Source organism: Lycorma delicatula, chromosome 3, assembly GCF_047948215.1.
Source record: "Lycorma delicatula isolate Av1 chromosome 3, ASM4794821v1, whole genome shotgun sequence".
Classification (NCBI taxonomy): Eukaryota; Metazoa; Arthropoda; class Insecta; order Hemiptera; family Fulgoridae; genus Lycorma; species Lycorma delicatula.
This window is the reverse complement of record NC_134457.1, coordinates 16,565,697-16,571,063: the sequence shown is the minus strand read 5'-3', so window position 1 is coordinate 16,571,063 and position 5,367 is coordinate 16,565,697.

The following is a 5,367-nucleotide window of genomic DNA, read 5'->3' as shown; positions in this document are numbered from 1 at the left end:
TTCCTCGACGGGAAAGGCAAAGCCTGCTCCGGCTGGGAAGGCCAAGCAGGCTGTTAAAAACACCGCGGCCCCTGTGGCCCCGCGCCCCACCAAAAGGGCGGCCGCGCCAAAAGGCACCTCCAGCGGCAATCCGAAACCGGCTACCCCGTTGGAGACCACTGGCATGGACTTCCTGTCACAGATGACAGTGAGGGATATCCTGCCAGATATAATGATGGTTTTGCCACGCCTGCTCCAGGCAAAATCTCTAAAGGACTGTATCCAGTCCTTAATAGAGTGCCTCATGGCTGTACTGTCTAGGTATGGTTAGGCCCACCCTCAGACTCTTGCAGTGGAACGCCAACTCAGTAGTAGGCCGGACGGAGGAACTAAGCCGTCTGGCCGAGGATCTACTGATAGACGTGATACTGTTGTCTGAGACGTGCTTGAACCCAAACAGGCAACTGACCCTTCGGAACTATTTTACATATAGGAGGATAGGCCAGTTCGACCCGGAAACCGCACCTCTGGTGGAACTGCGGTTTAGTCCACAGACGCCACATGCATACGCGCGTTGTTCTTCATACAAACGTGATGGAGCAAACGTGTGTGCATGTGGAGCATCTGGGCACGGTGTATCGGCTGGTTTCGGCTTATAGCAAGCCGAACGATGCGGTAACCGGCGCAGATCTGGATGCCGTGCTAGAAAATTGGGATGGGCCCATGATACTCATGGGCGACCTCAATGCCAAACACGTGTCATGTAACAGCAATCTGACAAATCCGAATGGCAGATTGCTGTACGAAAGGGCGAGAGCCCGCCGCTTGGTCGTCGTAGGCCCTGAGGTGCCCACGTTCGTTCATCGCACAGGCAGATGTAGGCCTGACGTGCTGGATATCGCAGTCATGAAGGGGGGTACCCTCCCATTCATGATTGAAACGATAGAAGACCTCAGCTCGGACTATTCCCCTGTTCTGTTAGAACTAGGTCAGGCAGGGGGTGGCCGAGATCCCCCGCCTATACCCCGAAGGTCAGTTAACTGGAAAAGGTTTTACGAGACCCTCCAGCGGGAGTACAGGCCGGTAAATCCTGAGCTCCTGAACACCCCGGAGGAAATCGACGACACTGTCGGGCGCGTCACGTCGTCAATGACCGAGGCCCTGGCAGGCAGCTCATCGGCCAAAACTCGACCTCCCTCCTCATATCTCCGAAGCCATAACGGAGAAACGACGACTGAGGAGGAGATATCCAATCACCCTGTCCACCGCTGATAAGCGGGCCTTTTATAATCAAACGGACAGGGTAAAACAACTGCTGACAAGCCATCGAGAGGATTCGTGGAACGAATACCTCGCCTCGGTCTCTGACGACATCTCCTCGGTGTTCAGGTTGAACAGGAGACTGCGAGAAGGGAAGAAGCCTCGCCATCCGGTTGTGGGGCAGCGAGGTTTTCTTGCCTACTCGGAGGCGGAGAGGGCCGAGGTTTTCGCCGATACCTTGGAGGAACAATTCACTCCAAACCCCCCTCCCGCCACGAACGACGAGCACACAACCGAGGTGGAATCCTTTATTGTAGATTATTTCTCACAGGTGGAGGACGCCCCTCTAGAGATTGACCAAGTCACTGAAGCGGAAGTTTCCGCAGCCATTAAGGCCACAAGCCCCGACAAGGCCCCGGGTGTCGACGGGATCAGCGCCCGTGCATTCCGGAACATACCGGCCTCCGTGATTACAACAATTTCGGTGATATTCACGTCCATTTTGTACGTTGGATATTTCCCGAATTGTTGGAAAACAGCCAAAGTCGTATGTTTATCCAAACCGGGGAAAAGTTCACTTTTCCCACGGAATTATAGGCCAATCTCCCTGTTACCGGTATTGTCTAAGCTGTTCGAGAGAATTTTCCTCGAAAAACTGAGGCGATACATGGAGGGAGAAGTGCGGCCCAAGCAATTTGGGTTCAGGGAGGGTCACTCAACTACCCTCCAACTGGTAAAAATAATAGATGACCTTGTCGGAGGCCTGAACAGAAAAGCGGTGACTGCAGCCGTTTTTTCTGGATGTGGCCAAGGCCTTTGACAAAGTTTGGCATAGCGGGCTGCTTTATAAGCTAGCGCGATCGGCGATCCCTTACCGCTATGTCAGACTGATGCGGTCATATCTGCTAGACCGACATTTTGTCGTGCGCGTAGGGGAAACGATTTCCCCTACCAGAGAAATAGCCGCTGGGGTTCCCCAAGGAGCAGTGCTCTCCCCGTTCTTGTACACTTTGTACGTGAACGATATGCCGCTGTCGGAAGGGGTCAAAACGGCCCTTTACGCAGACGACACGGCATATTTCTACGAATCCGCAAATGTGGATTACGCGGTCCGGAGGCTCCAAAGGCAGCTGGACTTAGTGGAACCGTGGCTCGACATGTGGAGAATCAGGGTCAACGGTGAAAAATCGGTGGCCGTGATGTTCACATGCAAGACACGAAAACCGGCCAGACAGCTGGAAATCTCAGGGGAGAAAATCCCATTTGAGAAAACAGTTAAGTACCTGGGGGTGGTGTTGGACAGGCGGCATACCTTCGGCGAACATGTAAATTATGCGACCCGGAGGGCTAAGGCCGCCAGAGCCTCGCTATACCCAGTGCTGAACAGTGCCAGCCCGTACCCACTGGCAACTAAGCTTCTCATTTTTCGGCTGTACGTACTGCCGATTCTAACATATGCTTACCCGGCATGGGGGGCAGTGTTGAGCTCCTCGCTTCAAAAGAAGATCGAGGCCGTCCAAAACATCGCGTTGCGGACGATCTTTGGAGCTCCGTGGTTCGTCAGGAACGCCACTCTCCGATCTGATGATCCGATTTCAATCCGTGTCCGAGGTGGGGGTGGCCCAGGCGCGCAGACTGTTCGGGAGAGCGGCTGTGTCCGAACACAGTCATCTTTGGGACATCTGCCGAGAGGACCCAACCCCGACAGTTGTAAAGAAGCGGCCTCACGCCGTACTGGACGAACCACCGTGATGGTGCGGTGCGGGAGCCGAGAATCGACAAACCAGGCTTAGGGGTCTCCATATCGCATGAGCCATAAACGGAATAGCGCGTCAGACGCGTTTCCGGGGTCGCGAGTCAATAGTTTTCGCGAGGTATACAGTAAAATACGGTAAGTCGCGCATAAAACAAAAACGCGGTCAAAATTTTTAATTTTTAATTTTTTTTTTCTGCGGGTGTTTTGTTCTGTTTCTCTTGTTTCAGAAACAGGAGGATGTGGAACGACTCGTCGTGCAGTCTTGGGAAACGGCCTTTCCTTCCTCTCATCCTGCCAGTCCAAAGGAAAGTAAAAATCAAATTTTTATTTATTTTTATTTTTTCTTCGTGTGTGTGTGTTCTGCTTCTTTTGTTGCAGATACCAACAGCCACCACAAAAACAAATGGTTTCTTCACTGCGGCCACGCGGTCCCCCCAACCCCTTCTCAGACACACGTGTGTCTGAAGGTTAATAATTACGTGGAGTGTATAATTTCTGTTTACTTCTAAGAAAATCGCCGCCCCAAAACCGCGATCGCGAATAGGTATCAAAATTTTGTAAGTTCCCTATTACCTTCCTTTCCTTTCAAGAAAGAAGAAAGAGGGAACGAGCCCAGCAGCCACTTGCCCAGCAGTCACCTGCCCAGCAGCCACTGACAGCACGGAAGAACGAAGAAACCTGCACTTTCCCCCGTTCAGCCCTTCGGGGCCTCGGGAATTTCAAGGTTAATGGTATGTAACTTCGGTTACTACCAATTCTTGGAAAGTGCAGGCCAAAGAAGAACGAAGAGGTCTTCGGAAGAAGAAGAGGGAGAAGAAGAAGATGAAGAAGAAGGAAGACCAACCACTCGTCTGAACATCACGGACTGGAGTCCGGAACAGAGCCCAGCAAAGATGCGTCCTGAAGGGCAGCTATACCAGAAGCGGATGAAGAGCTTCTACACAACCTCTCCTTTTCAAAACTTACAAGTTAGATAAAATAAACCAGCAATTGCGACTCCTCCGGAGTAGGGATCGCATTGCTCCCTCCTTACAGTTAGTGCCCCGTTGTGGCGTATTCCTGCTAGCCTATTAAGCGTTAGCACCGAAAGGACTTCAGTAGACTGTCTGAAGGGGAATTGCGTCGGGAGGACAGGCTTCATAAGCCTAGCCTTCCGCGGTCGGCCCATAAAATGGGTTCGATAACGCTGGTTCAACAACGGATTGGAATGCAATTAAATCCGTCTTAAATTAACTAAATAAAAATAACCAAAACTTGAGAAAATTAGACCCGCTATATAAAGTAACCCTTTAAAAAAAAACAAGCCCGATTAGAATGACCCAGCAGCAAGGGACTCTGTCCAGGTTCTGCGATAAGTAGGGAGAAGTAAACTCCCGTCAACTTTGCATTCCTAATTCTATTGTCGATGTTGATGTAATCACGCACAATGCACCATATGAGGCTCTACAATAAGCCGAGGCAACTCCCAGCAAGGCCCTACGATGAACTATAGTAACTCTTTCTAAATTTCTTCTTATTTGCAGCGAAGCACCCCACATTGGAGCTGCATACAAGATAAATAATTAAACTGGTGCTATGTATCTTGACCGACTTTATTCTTTTTGAATCTGGTTGTTCCTCAAGTTGAAAATACTCTGAAAGGAATCAACTCCACACCCGCATTAGAAATAAAGAATGTTGATTTGTGCGTCTGTTGAGCTGGAGTACAGAATTCGTGTTAAATCTTGATCAGCAGCTGCAAAAGACATAGGTGATGAACGCTATTAAATCTTATTTCACAAACAATGGCGATGTGAGAAGGGCAGGAGAATCGTCTTTAGTCTACCATGGTGACAACTGTGATGAACTCTTCAGATTTGTCGTCATAAACAAGGAATGAAAGTGATCAGCCCTTGCTTATGATCACCTTGTGTGAGAGGATGGAAATACGGCACGTGGTTTGACAGAGCTCGCAGAACCCTTAAGGGCTCACATTATATTCGTAACCATCAATGCTATTTAGTCTTGAGTTATTAGCAAATGAGGATCAACTACGATATTTTTCCTATTTCTTTGACAGCGATGCTCGGTAATAAAACTTATATTTTTGAAAAAGCAGTCGTTTCAAAACTTTACAATTTTAAATAAATTATGTTACCCAAAGTGGTCTTCTAAAGTATAATGTATTAAATGTTAAAAGGGCATCTGATAAACGTATATTTTTAGTTAAAAATTAACCGTACGGCTTTTAGATTAGTTTTTCAAAATGTACATTGAGAGTAGTTCAGATAGACTGTGTGCAACACTAAGAATGCGCTTAGGTTAGTTTAAATGCACTGAAAATATTATGATTATGTAAGTTAGTATTTATTTTAGAAGTGAGTGTTGTCTAT